A 19,798-nucleotide genomic window follows, 5' to 3' on the forward strand; every position below is an offset into this window, starting at 1 on the left:
GCAAAAAATTTTTAATGTTAGACTGGAAACTGTTGCACTGTTGTCCACATCAAGAGAAACATGTTAAGAGCCCACCTGCATTCGATTTTAATGGAAAGCAAGATACTGAATTGGGCTAAATTCAGTTTACAGCAATATTGACTTTGCATTAGTGGATATGACTGACAGGAATAAAAGTTTTCTTAATAAAACTCCACATAATGAAGTATGGGCAATATCTTATATATTATTATATGTCCAGGTTTTGTACATGCAAAGCTCAGTAGGAAGGATGAAAGCAAGGCTTAAAGGCTGGGGTGCACCAAAGAAAGGCAAGTGCAGTTTACCTATCAGGATTTTGTCCCTTCTTTCTGTCTCCTGGATGGTGAAAGCACTCCTTTACAGACAAGGGTCAAGAAATGAAAACTGCATGTATAACTTGTGTTTGTAAATGTCAGCTCTGACTCTCCATACATCACTGAACATCCAGCGGTTTAAACACTCCCTTTAGCTTATACATTATGTTTCAATGTCGTTCTCATTTTATGTGCATTGTAGCCATACATGTATTCAATGTATGTAAAACAGTCTGTGCTTCCCATCTCCACAGTCTTTGCACTCTTGTGCATTTGTGCAAATACAGAAGCACATATTTTTCATGTAGGTGTAACCTGCTGTAATGATTAATGGTGAATATTAGTGCATCTCTCCTACTTGCCTTGTTCTTTCAGGCGTTACTCTTAGCACTGCAGTCTTCGGTTTCGTATTACCTTTCATCCTGAGAGATCATTCTGTATGTACACAGAGGAGCTTAAATACAGCCACTTCAAAGTGCAAAGGAAGCATGAAGTTGTAGAAAGGTCAGCTGAGGATACCGGTAGTCTTCAGATTCTGACCCACCAAATTTGCATCTTTTGTGCCTACACAGAGTAAAAGGGTTTTGTTTTTAAAGCTTACTCTTGCAGAAGTACCATGTGTGGAGGATTGTATGGGTTGCATAAGCAACACAGTGGTGAAGCCTGGTTTCCCCAGATGTGTGTTTCTGGTGTCTAGGAAAGTGAGCCCACACCAACCAAAACTTTGTAGACTGCAGCAGTCACAGCGTTGCTGTGCTTTCTGTGTAGCATGCAGCAAATCAGGAAACCGTGCTGCATACTATGAGGGGCTCTAACAGGGTGTCTGTCTATTTTTCTGAATCTCATATTTTTGTTTCCCGCAACATACTTGTCAAGTTCATCGAGAAATTGCTTGAAACTGCGTCAAAATTTGGAAAGAGGACTGGACAGGCAAACTTGCAGAATAGGCATAGAAAAATAGAAAAACAGTTTCAAAATACATATAAATTGTATTTCACATGCTCTATGACCTGCCTACTCCTAATGGCCCAAGAGAGGAAGCACTAGCTAAGGGACACATAATCCGTCCCTGTCACACTTTTCCTTAGGGTGATTCTGCATTTTCTCATCTCCTCTTTGGCATAAAGAGGACTCTCTACCATTGCTCCTAAATCTGATGTTAAAGGGTATCATCAGAAGTCTCTGTTCTTCTCCTATTTTGTCTTCAGTTTATTTGGACAGGAAGCTCAGTAGCACCCTTTCATCTTTAATTTGGCATTTTTCTTGCTCTCTGCACCCACAGACGGTGTAAGGAGTTTAATTAACGTACAAAATCGCAAAAAGAATCTATAAAGAATTTATAGTTCTGAAAGTTTCTTCAGAGGAAACTTTGAAATGTGCATCTTTCTTATTGTAGTCCCATTCCTTTTGGTGGTGTATGTGTAATCAATCAGAAGTCTAATAAATAATGTGATGTAAAGCAGGAAACGGCAGTGCCAAGCGCCGTACAAAATCAGAGTGATAAGTAATTTCCATTTAGTTCACTGGCTTTTGGATCAAGCCTTTATGGCAGAGAATAAAGAACTGGATTAATCTCTTTTCCCATAAATAGTAAAATTGCCATTCAGTGGCAATGGGCACACAAAGAGTGCTCCATCACTATAATTGCTTTTATCGTACAAAAAAAAGTTAAAAAAATTGGTTATCTCTAAACAATTCCGTAAACAATGTAGATATAAATCTATATGAAAACATGTGACAGATGTAGCCAGAATCACAATTCAGTGTTCAAATTCTTAATTAAAACCTGCTTTATACCCACAGTGTATTATACAGAGCATACAAGCTGTGTGATTATTTTTAAAAGAATACACATGCAACATCATTACATTTTGGCACTACATAAACCTTCATAAATTCATAACGGAAAGACACAAATATTATTTATCTTTAAAATCCAGACACTAAACTTGAATTTCCTCCTGGAAATTTTAATAGGCAATTTGAAAAATGCTAAGGCAAAGTATCTGCTCCCACTTGTCTGTTTAGGTTAAATTAAATTATTTCTGAAAGTAATATAATTAAAATCCTTTTAGTTGTTAATCAATATTTTATTTACATTTATTCTCCTTGCAGTACTTGATTAGTTCTTTTGAAAAGGGTGGGGTAACTTATTTCTTGTTTATTATATACTTAGATGTATCTGTGCTTCCAGTAATAGAAAAACCTCTTGCAGTACAGAAGCACTGCAGAAATCATAAAATTATATGTAGTTTTCATCTGGGCAATTGGAATTCTACCATGCCTGAACAGGAATTATGTTAATAATTTTTTAGCTGGTCTATGTGTGTACGTGAAAATATCCTTCACTGGGTATCACGTACATTATACATTATACATTACACAAAGGGCCTGATTCACCTAGTTACTCTTAAGTTTCTGCAAAATGAAGAGAATAGGGGAAAAAAAAATAATTAATTAGTTACACTTTATGCTCCAACAGATCCAAAATAAAGACCAAAACCTTGACTGAGACAGGCTCTTAATAGAGCTTCACTGATACTAAGGCCTCCACATAATTGTCCACCAAAATTCATGTTTAAGGACTAATCACACAACACAGAATATCATATCCGTAATATATAAAGAAGCTGTTGTTATAGAAAACATATCAACAGTGATAAAAAATGCAGACATTCTCTTTTATCTTATGCACGATTTCTGAAGATTCTAGTTGGCCTCTTCTCTACTTTCATCATGGCATTATTTAAGTCAAATGTAGACTGTATTCTGCAAAATGTTGTTAACACTTGTTCCAGTTAGATTTAAACCACAATAGCACATGATTTGTTTGAACTGATGGAGATACAGAGGGGTATATTATATATTATACTTCAGAAAAGTGGGTTGGTTGTTTTTTTTTCAGTTATGCTAGCTAATTATTATTTCTCCAAAATTAGATTATATAGAATTCTTGGGGGCTATTGGTGTATTGTCTTGAGCACAGAAGATGTAGTGTCAGTGTCGCAGATCTCTAACCATCTCTGTGCACCTTTTTAACCCAGCACACGATATTCCCAGTGTCACAAGAGTTTGGCACATGATTGCAGCCAAAAAGCGAACTCTCCATAGCTCATGAGAGGAGCTGTGTCCAACGAAGGGTCTTGGAGCAGGAGGGAAGACAGTGTCTTCCCAGTAGTGTAAGTTGAAGGCATCAGGAGTAGTGGAAAGTTAGGCAAAGTGCTTTAGGTTTTATGTAAATTGCTTAAGACTCGACAGGTATGTTAAGTTCTATATACTGGTAGATACATTGTGTTGACATCTGAGGTTTGGTATATTTATATACACAGTGTGTGTATGCCTAAACAGTGGAAATTAGGCCAGTGTTTCACCAAAACTGAAACCCAAACAGAAATTTTGTGATGAGAAACATTTATTTTAAATTGTTTCATTTTCTTTTTTTCTCTCCTAAGCTGGAAGTGAAGTACAAACATCAGAATGCTAACTAAAGAAAATGTTCTGAGATCTTTGCACCCATTTTGTATAACCTGAGCCTATTATGCATATAATCAGGTGAGTAATTCATCTATTTCAACTAAACATCCATGCTGAATCTGTCAGCCTTTAGCGCTTATAACTGAGTAGAGTCAGTATTTATCAGTGATATGAAACTGACTTGATTTTTTTTTTTTCTGATATTTATAACGGCATACATGTACTGCTGAAAATTACGGCAAGTGCAAGCTCTCTAGCACTTTTTTTTGTATCTCTCCTTTACCCACATATCACATACAGGTTTCCAGAGCCTAAAGTGACTTTTCAGACCTCAAACTTCAGGTTATGGTTTGAAAAAGTTCTAAAAATAGCATGAATGTTTAAGTTTGCATGTAGGGAAGGATACAAAATGCTCCAGGTTATGATTCTTCTTAACATGTACCTAAGCACCCTTTTGGTTTACTCTTTGAACAGGCAATATTTCTGGTGACTGTTTGGAAGGATTGTCTGCCTTTGGAAAGCTGCCTACAGACAGTAGTATTCATCAGCGATTGTCTCTGCTAGTCAGCTAAAGGTTCCCTCTTTTGGCTTCACCAGTATTCTGACAGCATGGCCCTAGAGAGAGCAAGCCCATTAGAAAATGGCATCTATTACCCTTATATATAAGATTTTTCGGCATAGTGAGTAGTTTTAGAAACAAGAAATATGCTTGGCAAGTTTGAAAGAACAACTCTACATAAGAAGCGATTCCGTGATAGCGTATGGTGTTTAGGAAAAACAGTATTGCAATATAGCTTTCAAAATACAGTTGTACATCACAGGGTCCTAGTTTGAAAAGCATGGAAAGCAAAGACTTACACTGAATTTGGTGTGAAAAGTTCCTGTCAGCTCCTTTCAATTTCTTCAGGCCATCTTATTTCTATACTTCGTCCATAGTACCATCAAATACCATCCTGGTCATACAAGACAGACATATCAAGCAAAGGATAGATGGAGAGATAGGATCTTACAGATGGAATAAATGTACAGGCACACACATACACACACAAACCAGAGAGAAACTGTAGAAGAAATTACATATGAATACAATGGTAGCTGTTTGGGAAATGTCCTTCATTTCTTCACATGTCCTGACTAAGATTCAGAAGACTTGACTACTTTTATATGAAAAAGAACAAAAATCAGATGAAGCACAAAAAAGACTCAAAAAGGTCTAATTTTAATTTCATTTATATATTACCATGAATACAGGAAAATTATATATATTGAAAATTTTCCTGATTACAGTAACATTAAAGGGTTAGGAATAATGACACCTAATGCCCTGTATTAAACTATTTTGAAGTTCTCATGTGTTACTTATAAGCTAATATTACTATCAGCAAAAAATAATTCATTTGATAGATAACTGTGCTATGGTTTCAAATAAAAAAGTGTGTCAGGACATGGATAGAAATTTAATTTGGTGGTCACACTAATGCATTATTCTAAGTAAGTAATTGAAATACTCTCAATTTTTTTGCTAATGTTTTTCATTTGCATTTTGACCATTTCCTGATGTTTCAATTAGTTTTGTTCACAGACGTGTTATAATGAACACTGAGTTAAGATCAAGGGTTACTAAAATTTATGACACTGTTACTCAACCAACTCTTGAGCCCTGTTTGACTTTATAATATTTCAGATGACTTGATGTGTGTAAACAGCTAATTCAGCTACTGTTACATATGTACTTAATGAATGTAATAACATTTATGAAACTAGTCTGAATTTTTTCAGTTAAGCATTTTCTGCTCCAACTAATATTATGCCAAAATTGCTAAATTTTGGAAAGAAACAGTGGCTTTGATGAAATTTTGACAGGGTTATTTCTAAATAGTCAAATAGACTTCCTGGCAGATGAGAGTAAAAAAAGGAAAACCTGAGTTTCTTGAGCCAAACAAAAACATTTTGCCAAAGCCCCATTTTTTTTGCCAAAAGCTTTTGCACGCTTGGCTTTCTTTCCAGAGTGACACAAAAAGATTTCCAAAGCCAGAGAAAACGTATAACAAGGGAGCTCTATCTATCTCTAGATATCAGTTGGAATTGCCATAATCAGTCTGCAGCAGTCTCTCTGGCTTTATAATCTCACAATTTATACCTCTTCTGTTGTGCTATGGTTAGTTGGAAAACCCTAAAAAACTGTGTTGGAAATGGAAGGAAGAAACTGGTGGAGCACTGTTCCACATTGTTGCAAACTTTCTCCACAGACTGAGTGGTACTGAGTTTTGTTGCCCTTAAGACCAAAGGGAAAGAACCAAGCTCCTGGCAGAGGAAGAGAACAAAGAACCCAGGATGGAAGCCTGGAGAAAGTCTGCAAGGCTAGACCGCGGATCTTTTTAATGAAGAGAATGAATGTTACTTTCAGTGGGAATTGGGTAGCAGTGCTTTTGAACATTCAGTCAGACACATTCTTTCATCTTAAAATGACTAAATGCTTTTAATAACTCCCAATCTAAGAGACAAAAACAGACATACAGCAGAAAAAAAAATATTAAAAATTAAGTAAGTTGATTTAACTCAATGATCCTTATGGGTTCCTTCAAATTTGAGATATTCTATGGTTAAGATAAAGGCAGGAAACCTGAACCTGTTGTATGTAACAAGGCTAATTGATGGTTCAGAGGGGTCAAGCTGATAAAGTCAAAATTGCTGAGTGTTGTAATTTAAGCACAGGTTTATATAAATGATTTGGAGAGAGCATTTTGAAATTTAGGGAAAACAGAGATGAAGACCTTACAGCTATGGGAAAAAGGTAACAATGAAGGTATGACAGCATATGACAGATGTGAACATAGATGTCTCAACAGAAAAATAACAGATTAAGCATGGCCTGGAAAAACAAAATGGATGCGTAAAAGAAGGAACAGGCAAAGATAATTTCTAGCTCATTACCATGGAAATAAAAATAAGCTGGAAGAACAGGATACAGTAACCTGAATACTTGACTTTCTGCAGCCAATTTGCTGTTGTTGCACACTTAAGGAAGTACTGTGAAGACTCTAATAATTTTCCCACACACTTGCAACTCCAGGAAAAAGATCAAATGTGAAAACTTTTCTTAAAATTCACTTTGCCAGTACTCCTGGTATGAATTAGTAGTCTATGTTCAGTTCAAATGCCAACAAACAATTTCCTGATTTTCTGAAATGGAAAGTGCAAGAGATCTCAGAATAAACATAGTATCCTATGACTTACCAAGAATAATATGTTTATCACAGTGCTGCCAAAGTACAAAGAAATTGTAAATGGTTTAGGTAATTTCAAATTACTTCTGGAGCAAGCATGCAATCTCAAAGATCTGAAAATAGAGCTGTTTGTTTAAAAAGAATTATCTTCCAAACATAATTATTTCATTTCAGCAAGATGTAGCATTAGCATGCCAGTCTGAGATGTAATCTAGCAGCGGCCTTTTTTTATGTTACTAATATAGTAAATTTTTGTGCTACTAATATAGTAAATAGAGCTCATATGTTTAAAATTATTTTGTCTAGTTAACTGTGCTAACAGCACAGGAAGGTATATCTGTGATATTTGCAGGTAGCTATTTGACTATGTAATTATCACTATGCCTGAAGTGACATGACAAATGGATTCTACATTTAACCAGCAAAAGAATTCACATGCATTCATCCAAAAGCCCCAGTACCACCCTGCCTTGAAGTTAATTGAACTTCAAATTCTGGCACAAGATGTTAAAAGTTTCTTGGTCTTCTCAGTGAATTCTCTCAGACTTAAGGAGGTATAAAGAAAACTAACACTTTTTGTATTGCTCAGATATTTTATGCTACTTGTCTAATTTACCAAATGTTAGCTTAATCTCTTTTTTACATAGCTGAACAATCAGTTGGAATAGCATATAGACACTGTTATGAGAATAATGACTAAGAGCTAAGTTACATCAATCTGCACTGTAATTAAGACAGGATGAGCACATGCTCATATATGCACACATCTCAAGGCTAGAAACAAAAACAATAATGCAATCTTTACATTACATTTTCAGCTTCTGGCCTGGTCTGTTTCTAGCAGAAGTTAGAAGCATCTCAACACTAACACAAGGAGATCTAGGACCTGATACAAAGAATATACAAAATGCAATATTATCAATCTCCCTTCTTCCCTCATATACTTCTGCTACTGTACAACTGGCTATCTATAAGCTTTTAGAAAGTGTTTCTTATTAATCTTTCAGCTTTTTCTTGATTCCCTTTTTTTTTTTTTTAATCCAAAAAAGAAATTCTCTCCTCAAAGATTATTTCAAATAAATAATCAGGTTTGGACCACTTACGTTTTCATCTAAGAGGAAGGTCCTTTATAATATCTATTGATCTGCTGGACAGGTTTACAATACAATACAATTTCATTTATAGGGTATCCCATAATACTGACATCAACAGAATGACTTACAGTGAATTTTAAACACATTATCATAACATATCCATTGACTAAATTAGAAAACTGTCTTTGCTTTATTTTTTTAGAGATGCTTAACAAAGATAAATGTGGTTTATCCTGAGGAAAGGAATTCTAAATGGCAAGAAAACAATGAGACAACACAGGTTCATCAACAAATACCTGGAGGCAGCAGTTAAGAGGTATGCTCAGCTTGCTGGGAGACATGATACAAAGTGCCCACAGTGTCATTCTCTGTTGTCCTACAGCATAATTTGGTTGGTGTAAAATAATGCATATAGCTGATCTGTTAAAACTCTACTGAAAGCAATTTCTACTGAGAGCAATTATGCTGGATTCTGCATCTGGGATGGTGTAATCCTATATTATATTATATTATATTATATATATTATAGAGTGGAGGACAAGAGGCTGAAGTGCAGCCCTGTAGAAAGGGATGTGGGGATTTTGACTGATGGTGAGCTCAATATGAGTTATCAGTGTACCCTGCTGACCAAAAGGGTCCATATCTTAGGTGCATTAAGCACAGTATCCTCCTTCTCTTGTCCTAGATTCAACATGACTTACTTATGATGGTGACAGACTCAGAAGTAAGTCAGTACACCCTCTGTAATAGCCCTATTCAACCACAGTTCCACCTGTTCAAAAGTAAACCCTAGGCTGGGACAACTCTGACTGCATTCACTAATTCCTGTCATCAATAAGACGGTCCCCCCTTTTTGAGAGGCACACAGCCAAAATAATTGGAGCAAATCTGTAGTCACAACCATAAATTTTATCACCTCTTTCTTCCCAACCCCACCCATGAATTACATATCAATAGAATATCTGTAATAAACATTCATATATGTCTAGATCCTCAGCTAATGTGAATTTGATTCAGTAAAGCTATTCTGAATGGTGAATATCTTTCTGTAATTTTCAGTATTTCCTTGACTGAACTATGCTGTAGTGGGTTTTTTTCTTAATTGTTGCAGCCTCTCATTTTTCAAGCTTTAATCCTGAAGTCATTTGATTCTGACAGGAGACTTTTTTAATACTTCTCTACATGTGCTAGCTGGTGGTGTCTTCTATACTTTAAGAGTCTGCTGATTTCTGGAGGTATAAGTTACTCTTCAGGATGATAATTTTCCCAGATTCTTGCACAAGCTTCTTGTTAGAATTTTACCAAAAGAAGGTAACACTCTATTTGTTCAGCACAGGAAGCACTAAAAAATAGAAGCATGATGAATTTTCATGTTTACTTTATGTCTTAACTAGCGTCTTCGTTTTCCTCTTCTCTGTAACTATAACCATTAGGAAACCTATTAGTCACAGATACAGTAAAATAAATATCAGCTTTCAAAGGGCAAAAATTCAATATAGGCAATTTAAGAATTAAACGGCATGGAGTAGTTTCCCACCCTTTTTGCAGTGGAATAAATGACCACAGAAGTTACAAGCAGTTGAAAAAGTAGCACTCTACCATGCAATTAAAAATGATGGATAAAATGAGAATAGAACTGCAAAGTTGTCATTTTCAGATATTAAAAGGACCAGCATTTTTCTAGGCTACCTGGAAAAATCATTTGCTCATCTACTCATTCTGCTTAGATAGCAAAAAAATAAAAAAAGCTTTATAGCATTTAAAACATTAATTATTCAGGTGAAATAGCAAATTTAGGCCAAGTCTTCTTCTCAATGAGCACAATGAGAATTTTTGTCTTTAAATTCAAAGTAAGTGGACTTAGATCCTTGGTTTTAAAGAAAAGTTTATATTACCCTTGAGAAAAGGGTGATATAATATACTCCAGTTCTGTACCATAGATTTGGAGGTAAAAGTAACACCTAACAATAGTAAACTTGGACAAATACATTATTTTCATCTTAAGCTTTCTCTAGGTTATGAACTTCCTGAACAGTTCCATGTCTGTGAGATAGGCATCCAAGCTCCAGGAAGGAATCACACCAGCCTCTCCTTCAAAAAAAAAGGGCCAGGCTCAACTTTCCATTTCCCCATTTAAGTCCATGTTAGGTTTTCAGTTTCTAGGCTTAAGGAGAGAAAATTCCCTTGAAATTGTGACCCTTTCAGTGGGCTAGGACAGTTTAGATTTTTTTCCTTAAAAGCGGGGTAGTTCCCCAATTGTGCATGAATGCTTCAAACATAGGGTCACTGCTATATATATAAACAGCAGCAAAAAACACAAATCCAAAATCCATGGGTTTTGGGAAGCGCAAGAGCTCACCTGGTAGAGTGCAGTAAACAAATAGCTTTTTTGCTAAAAGACTGAAAATCAGTATGACAGTTAAAGAAAGATCATAAAAGATGGAAGCTCAGGTTCTCAGATCCTGGAGGGTCAGTAGATCAATGTAGTTTTTTACATACAAGGGCTTTGCCATACAAAGGCATTGGAATGTGTCCCAAGGCTTGGCCTACCTTTTTGAAGTTCTCCCAGCGCAGGACAAACTGTGCAATGTTCTGCAGAACTCAAGCGCAAGAAAGGCCACAGACTGCCACACAACACTAAGTTGATCAATGTTCATGTCATAAAGTGCATTACTGCAGTACAGGGCAACGCTTTGTTTCCTAGAGGAATTCTGTGCTGTACTAGGAGATAACTGTTGCACTGCTGTTTGCCCTCACTTCTTGGTTGTCTGGGACAGCATTGGTGAGATGGGTGTTGAATAAATTCCACTGTCATTGTGCACTCCCAAATTTCTCAGATAATGCAGTGATATTAAAAACTATTGTCCTTATCAAAATACTACTACTCTCTTTTTCCTGTAAAGGAAGTCAAGTGGTATCTGTGTCAGTAGTAAACAAAAACCTAGGAGCTATCTGTAATCCTGACATTATTGTCCCAGATGATTGTGAATTATGACTACCAGCCATGATACTATCAAATCATACGTAGCCACTGTCACTGCATCACTACGCTCTCCCTCAGTATCTTCCTCAGCCAGACAGATTAATTTTATACCATATTTCAGGCTTTTTTTTCCAAAAGCAAACCTAATGTTTCTACCTGCCCTTTAATCACTTCAGGTTCCTATCAATCTGTGTCAAAGAACATTACATCAATAATACATAACTCTAGGGAACACAGATATTATATAAACTGCAGTATAACACTTAAAATGTTAAATTCAATTTTTCAATTTAGCTATTCTGTCTGTTTTACTTTGCTTTAAACTAAACAAACCTCCAGTGCCAAAGGCAGCAGTTGGAACTGACCACCTACAGCACAAGATTAAGGAAATGAAAAAATCATGTGTATTTGTTCTAAAGCTAAAGCTTCCTTCTCTCCAGCAAAGGAACTTCACTGATTATAGACCACACTGATTTAAATTAAATAAAATGGAAATTTAACGAGCTATAGTGAAGTACAGTTTATTTAGAACTTTTCAATCACATAAACTTTAAAGGAGGTCACTCTTCTGCTAACAGGATTTTCCAGGCTTCTCTATGAAGAAAAGGTTTATCTGTAAACCTGACAACTTTATTATAAAATACAATACATGTAGTGAATGAGAAATTGATTTCTGTTCATAAAAGGCACTTCTATTTCTTCAGTTTTACCCTGCCTGTAAATAACATCTTCTTGACAGTGTCATATCTTTTGGGGCTCTATGGAGCAAAACTCTGGTTTGCCTCTGCAGTCAGACCTCCAGAGGCTTCAGTCTAACCATGCATGCGGAAGACAGGAGCCACATGTTTCAGTGCCACCTATATGATGAACTTTGTCAACATATCTCTAACTACTGTAGCATAACTGCCTCCACTTGCCCAAACTCAAAAGGTGACCTAAACTGGTGATACTATTCTAACTCAAGTGAGTATGCCCAATGAGGAATGAACATCAACAGATGAGAGAAAACAGATGACCTCCAGAGGCATGGAGGTCCAGCTAACTCTTTCTTACAAAAGAAAGTACATACTTATTTCTGAGGCATGCCAGTTCTCATTGTTTCTAATTCTTACCTAAACATCTAAACCAAACAAAAATTAAGCTGTAGTTTTGTTCAGAATTGTAATAGAGAGTATTATAATGACTCTATCAGTCTTGGAGTCATTATGATGCTTTCTCAAGTACAGATACCATTGGTTGGAGGATGTAATTGTCTACTTAAAAAGATGTATATAAACCTAAGATTTATTAAAGTCAAATAATCTCATTACAGTTTCTGTGCTGAAGAGCAGCAGTAATATGATGGATGCTTCTCTGTGAGAAAACCCAATATTTAATATATGATTCAGTACAGATTTCAGGGCTGTCCTTTGTGTCCAGTGAAGGAGCACAACTGAAGACTCTCGACAGTGTTCAACTCCCATGTAGTGAAAATAATTTCTATTTTCCCATATATTTTAAAGCTGCTTGACTTGCATACTTTGTATTACTACATACTTGTGTGAAATCCAGGAGGCCTGTTTAAGTTACAAGTCAGCTCAGAAAGGAATAGAAACAGAAGAAAAACAGTAGATGTTCAAGGCAGACAGAGTACTAGGAATCAGCAGGTCGCTTAAAAATATATAAAATGAATCTCAACCAGAATATTGGAATTTAACCCAAATTATAATAATTTCAAACAAGTAATTTACAACCAAGTTTATATGTCAGTCTTCTTCATAGAGTTCCTACCTTCACAATAGTTCATGATAAAGTAGTAACGTTGGATAGCTGCTACTAAGCCAGCTCTTTGTTTCAGTGCACTGGTTCTGCGTGTGATAGCTTGGAAGTTCAGGAGAATTCAGTGAATCCTCACTAATATGTGAGATATCAGCAAGGGTAAAGGGAGGTCTGTAAAATTAGGGCAAAGAAGAGATGCTATAGTAAAAGGTCCATAAAGCACTAGCAGATCCTGGTTTGCCATGTCCCTCCTCAAGGTAAGCAAGTAAAAAAGCTGTGTTCTCTCTTAAATGACTCTCGTGAATGAAAGCATCAAGATTTTTAATTAATTTCTGAGAGAGTGAATAGCAACAGACCTTTTAAGAGGTCTCAGAGAGAGGCCACACTACATTGTAGAGAGTGATGTCAAGACAGACAGAGGGAGTAATGTTAAAATGAAGAAAGAGCAAAAGACTGAGAAGAACCATCACTAGAAAGGCCATGGAGGTAAGTTATGTGTTAAGTATCCTCAAGAGTCAGCTAAGAATTACTACTCAGCCTATTGTGGAAAGACTTTTTAATACCTTTCCCTGTGATGATAGAGAAAATTAAACTTTAGTCATTTTATAGTTATCACATTCCCAAACTGTTAGTTTTATTCACAGAGATGGTACCTTTCAATATATTTTACTAAGCTCCACTCTAGCAGATTGGTAATTGTGGCTTCGGTCCAACAAAGCATACACATAAAAGTGAACGTGTGAGCAGCTAAATTAATTTTAGTGAAGTATAGATATGTTTAAAGTATTCATATGCTCAACTGCTTTGCTGGACTATGGTTTAGATGAACAACATCTCTATATCACCCTATCAGCCTGTCCAGCAATGCAATGAAGCCAGCAAAAATTTAATGCAGTTGTTAAGTCATTGGAAATAGGGCATGCACAAGTCTATGAAATGATCTTGCGGAAGCATTTGTCTGAAATTAGTTCTTGCTTTTTCAAATTAGCTCACTTTTCTGAATAAGAGAGCTGATTATTCTGTGCAAAAATGGAGAAATTAAGTAAAATGAACATACTGAGTTCTTAATCAAATTAATAAGTGGCACCAAATCATAACTTAAGAGCACATACAGAAGGAGAAAAGCTGTTCAAAGATCAAAAGCAAAAATTTGTACATTTTATTAATGACAGAAAAATATTATTATTCGTGTATTTTGTTAGTCCTGAATAATATGCTCCTAATTAAAATTAGTGCCTGCGAGTTTTCTTGAATAGTATTTTAACAACAATAAAGAAAATAATCCACATTTCCTGTAAATACTTTGCTGCACATTAGAAATAATTATAAATTAATTTACTTAAATGCCATGCTTGTGTTACAATAGTCAATGAGGCTTGTGCTATGCAGCAAATTAGTTATCAAACACCAAGCATGATCAGAATGCAGAGGCCTGTACAGAAAAATCAGAAAATGGTGCTGAGCTCAGCAGGTAAAATTATTAGTAAGGATCTGTGTAGCTTTGAACCAGTACCCTAGGTGGGCAGCAAGAAGTGGGAGATGGCAGAATTCTGTGGGACCTAAACCAATTTGAGTTGCCTAACTAGGCTTAACCTTCACCTTGAAAGAAGCAAGAAGCGAACATTTGCAGACCCACATGCATGGTTTGGGAGAATAGATCCTATTTCGGTGTTCCCTAGGTACTTGAGTCTTAAGAACACCCTACAACACTTAGGCTAGAAAGGCCCAGATTTTCTGAAACAAAGTAAAAGATGCATAAATATTCAGATAGATTTCTCAGGACTCTAAAGTGTGCATCCGTGTGCACCTCTGGGTATGGGATGCACATGTGCAGAATATATGGAGTGTGAAGGCTGTGCTGTCAGGTATTGTTATAATTATGAACACAAGTTCGTAAGATTCCCCTTATACTCTAACAGAATTAGGCTCCATTCTGTTTATTGGTCCATAGCAGTTTGCTTCCGAGTATTCGTGTGGTAGAAGCACAAGGCAAAGAAGTGTTTGAAAGCCAAGGGAAGGCTGAATAAGGCAGCTTTTCTGGGAAAGAAATTTCAGTGGTGTAATTTTTTAATGACTATACAGTTGCTAGCATATACGATGGCTGCAGTTGTTGTTCAAGTGGGGACAGGTATAGGTTACAGATTTTCGTTTTCTTAGTAGTTAGCTTATCTTCTTTATTCTGTTGCGGTTCTTAGTGAAAGTGAAAGGGGTGGGAAGTTTGAAAAAAATCACCTCTTAGAAGTTTTGGGTTTTTTTCTTATTTTTGAATGCTGTAGGTTTTGCTTTGGGTTCTGTTTTTTTTTATTCCCCTTGTGGGCATAAAATAAAGTTTGCCATAAATATTTTCCATCATACCAAAAAAAAGCTGTGTGAGAATAAACTGATGAAATATCTTAAACACTGAACTGAAATGATAGGATTGTACGTGTGTGATATCAGCCATTTCAGGCTGATGTGAAAATACCTACATTTCTCCTAAAAACTAAACTTAAGTAGTTAGGTACTTGTCAGTCTTTTTATTTCTGTTCGCATTCTTAAGAAAAATTGTGGAGCAGGCTATTATTACAGATGTGTTAAATACTTAGCAACAGAAAGAACATGATTTTCTTCCCATCCAGACAATAGTAAGATAGATAGCATTTAAGCACAATTTTCCTGTAAATATTTTCCTGTAATTAAGCCAGGATAATTAGAACTAGGCTTGCCAAAACCACCAACTGACTCGTTCTATAAAACAATGTGGGGAAGAATGTTAATAATTTGGGAAGAACATTAAATATTTGTATTCATCAACCTGATGGAAACATAATGAAGATGTGGGAGAAAGTCTGGCTAGCCTAGGAAAAAAAAACAAAATCAAAACCCCCAAACTATTCTATTCAAGTTACTGAAATATTTACTTTTTTTTTTTTTTCCAGTTTTATATTAACAGGTCTAACAGTATTACACCCATTATTTTAAGCAGAGTAGGACCTTCACCTAGGTGAGTACCATGTGGAAACCTAAAGACCATCCTTGCTCCAAAAAGTTTACTATCAAAACAAGCGATGTAAAATGAGAAAGAGAGAAAGGTAGTTACGTTGTCTCCACCACATGTGGGTGAGGCCAAAACACAGACACACACAGTCTGTCCTGCAGAGTTAGCAATTTAGCCTAAGCAGAGGTAACAATTAAGGAAGTGTGAAAATGACACCAAACTCTTTTATGTCATACCCACAAATTAAGGATGAAATTTTCTAAACATGATATCCGAAACAAAAATTAACCTCATCTGACTTTAGATAACTAGCCTTTGAATCATTTCCCTAAACACAGGTATCATATGCCATTTGAGGTATCGGTGGGTATCAAGGACAACTGCAATGGGCTGGCTGATACAACACAGGGAATACAGGAGATCTAGGCATCTGGATCATCAGTAGTGGGGCAGATGAAGTGCCCTGCAGCAACTAAGATGGCTTAGATGTCTGTTAGGCAACTTAAACCCTCAATTGAAAAACATTTATCAGGCATGTATGTTTATCAGGGGGTCTCCGTAGTAAGTAGAATGAGATACTCACCTGCAGCAAAATGAACAGCTCTCTGGAGGTACCACTTTTTCTCTCCACTGACTTCAGAGAGAGCCTTGGCCAATTGTGCTCCTGAAAAAGATTCAGAATTTAGGCAGTGATTTTTTTTGCATGTGATTTTTTTCTGTTTTTCAGAAAGATTAGCCTTGGCATCTTAGAGAGAAAAAAAAAACAAACAACAAATCAACAACAAAAAAAAACACCCAGTATTTTTGTTTGTTCTATTAAATAATCTTATATTTTATTTTTTTCCTTTAAAAAAAAAGAGATTTGTTTAAATAGTGAAAAGATGGTAAGTGTACATGGAAAAAATCATCATGCATTCATTATGTCTTCATAAGAAAGCAAATTCACAATACATTTTTGAAAAAATTTGTTCTCTGCAACAAAGTTACTCAGATTTAGCCTAGAGTATCCAGGATTTGGAACTGCAAATCAAACAAAGATGATATTGAAACACCTTTAAGTGAGAACTATATTCTAATTCATTAAGTAAAAGCCTTTAGAGGAATTATAGCTGAACTGTAGTGAAATCAGTTGTGGATACTTAGAACGGTTCAAGGTCAGAACATACATGATCACTTTTATATAGCAATGCTCTCTGGTTTAGGATGCAGGGTCTCTGCATTGATTTTTAAAAATTTCCTAGTTTATTTCCTTGTGACAAAGCACACGTACTTCAAATGAGAAGTTTCTCTTCTGAGGTCTATTTTTTTAGTAGTATCCAGTTACAAAGCATATGCTGTTTTGCTCTGTATTCTGCTTTTCAGAGTACTGTGTAGTCCTTATCCTTGGGCATCCCTGTTTCTGATACCTGGGTTTCAGTGTTGACCTCGAATGAGAGATTTAAGATGCCTCCCATAAAGACCTTCCAAGAACCTTTCACCTACACCTTCCTCAAAATCTTGGAAATTTTGGAAATTTTGAAAGCCTAGGTCTGTTCCTCATCACTTAAGGAAATATTTGTCATTTGGTACTCCCCCCTTTCAGTGTTGCCCTTGCTTGTATGTTCCATCATGTCATGCATTGTCCCAACACTTGTTCCCTGCCTAGTGTCTCATCATCTGCATTTTGAAATTTACTGTGTCTTCTCTTAAACAGGTAAATGACTTAGGCTTCCCAAGCAGTAAATGTGTCTCAAACTTCTCTTTCAAGTCTAGGCTGATAGTCAAGCGTATTCTGAAATAACTGAATGTGTGCGCATTCAGAATTTAGTTATAAATGTTGAAATAATCACGTTTATCTTTTCAGGGGTTTGGCTCTTTTACCACCCTGGCATCACTAGAATTGTTTGCTTATTATAAACACATGTTGTCTGCCAGTGAAAGTTTCAATTTTTCTCACTGGTTTTGTCATTCAAACGATAACTTAGATGAATGACACCTTTTGTGCTATTTGTAGACTGACCTTCCATTTTCAACCCCAAAATACTACATTTCACTTGGAAAAATCCACCCAATCATGATCTATCCTGTGCGGCTTAAGAATGTTTGATACACGAAGAAATTCTACACAAGACAGATGACACTCAAAAATGACAACTATGATCACATATACCAACAACGACTTGACATGAATGGCTTCATCTAGATCTTACCTGCATTGAAAACCAAGAAGGTTAATTGATTCATGATGCTGTATAGAACAAACTGCTCAGGTGATAACCATGCCAACAAGCATTCTCAAGTGTGACTTCCAAAATCATAAAGAAACTGGAAAGGCTCATTCCTGTCAGCAACCCTTCCTGACAGGGTTTGTTGACAAGTGAACACAGGATCACACTTTCACGGAAGCTATAAATGTGCTCAAAAGTTTTGCAATTAAAAGATATATCTTAGAAGTTATTAGAGTTTTCCTCCCTTCAGACTATATCCTCTTAAAGTTATGAAAATAAATGTTATGTGACAAAAATGAATTAGGAAGCACCTGGTGGAAAGAGGGACCTAAGTGTTAATTTTAAAGGGTAGGCTTTGGATGCCAACCTAGCAAATTATGTGGGAAATTCATTGTTAATTTTGTGCAGACATGAATTTCTGAACTCAGATGATCTTTTTCTCTGTGTTTTTAGGCAAGATGTTTCATGTGCAGCATGTTGATAATCATTTATTTTAATCTCACTGTTCAGGCCTCCCCTGAAGGTCAAAGAGAATTTCTAATAACTGAGGGGGATGAATTGAGCAACTAGCTTGTTAAGTATGGCTAACATAATTAAAGAAAGACCCCAAGAAAAACTTCAGATCCAAGGCCACGTTTTTCATTTTGGGATCTCCTTGTAACCACATGAGTTCACTATAAAATATTTTTAATTTCCATTTATGCAATTTATGTAATTTATATTAGATTTGTGGAAAGACATACTGTCTAAACAAAGTGCAGTAATCTGAGGGACTCAAGGTTATGGCAACTCATTTAGCAAGCAATTGCTTCAGAAAGATTAGGGAAATAAACTCTATCTGACAAAGGTATTGTTAAATAAAAGATTCTCATTAGGGTTTCTTTGAATACATTTGTTTTAATTCTAAAACACACACACACACACACACCCCAACGCCAATATCTAACAGAAAGCATTACAAGAGAGCAGTAAGAGCAGACTTAAAGGATGCAAGCTCTTATAAAAAAAAAACACTTTTTAGAAGAGAATTTAAACAAACAGTTCCATAGAAGGAAATTCTAGTTATTCCACTACACTCTGTTTTCAACTAAGAGTGTTTCAAGTCTTGAGTCCTAACATTCTTATCTTTCATAAACTAATCAAAAGTTGCCCTTAATCTTCAGGACCATGCTATACTATCATCTAATTTCAACAAACTTAGTATCACCCAATGGGGTTCAGAGCAGCACCGAAAACTAGTGCTTACATCCACTCTTCTCTCCTTTACACATTGCATCCCTGTCCCAGTGGAAAAAGTTGAGGTGCTTTCCAGTTTTTCTGTGCCAGTTAAGGACTGCCTGAATGCAGTCCTCCATAAGAGTTATTTCTGGACTTTTATCAAAAAAAAAAGATAGTTGATAGTCTTTGAGATACAAGAGAAAACCATCCCTCTCTAATTAAAGAACAGTGTATTACACATATTGATAGGGTGTTGAGCAAGATCCATATTTTTGGTGGTAAGGTTACACATCGATCTTAATCAAAGCAACACATTTTGAAATAGGGTAAGAAATCTCTCCTTACCAGTCCATCTCGGCATGTTGGGTCTGTTAATATTTCTCCCTAAAGGCACAGGGTTTTCACATAGTTTGAGGTTTTCTGTCCTGCCTCCAATAGAGAGTGCTGTTTTGTTGGGTTTTTTAAATCCCATTACAGTCCCATACATGTGAAGCACCTGCGTGTACTCAAATGACTTTACAACAG

The 19,798-nt window shown here is 36.0% G+C and overlaps 1 long non-coding RNA gene across 2 annotated transcripts in view; it reads left to right on the forward strand.

The window, feature by feature from the left end:
• The window catches only part of LOC134174167 (uncharacterized), a 133,587-nt gene extending 124,418 nt beyond the window's left edge, over positions 1-9,169 (forward strand). The window contains exons 1-3 of one of the 2 annotated variants that reach the window (XR_009968530.1): positions 3,425-3,514; positions 8,333-8,446; positions 8,816-9,169. This is a non-coding gene — a long non-coding RNA (uncharacterized LOC134174167). Of the gene's footprint in view, positions 1-3,424; positions 3,515-8,332; positions 8,447-8,815 lie in introns of those variants that run through there. The other variant, XR_009968531.1, reaches the window with a different exon arrangement.
• Positions 9,170-19,798: the final 10,629 nt, after the last annotated feature.

This window comes from Pezoporus occidentalis, unplaced genomic scaffold (genome assembly GCF_034315485.1).
Source record: "Pezoporus occidentalis ecotype Australia unplaced genomic scaffold, CSIRO_AGI_Poc_V1 ctg59, whole genome shotgun sequence".
In the NCBI taxonomy this organism is placed as follows: domain Eukaryota; kingdom Metazoa; phylum Chordata; class Aves; order Psittaciformes; family Psittacidae; genus Pezoporus; species Pezoporus occidentalis.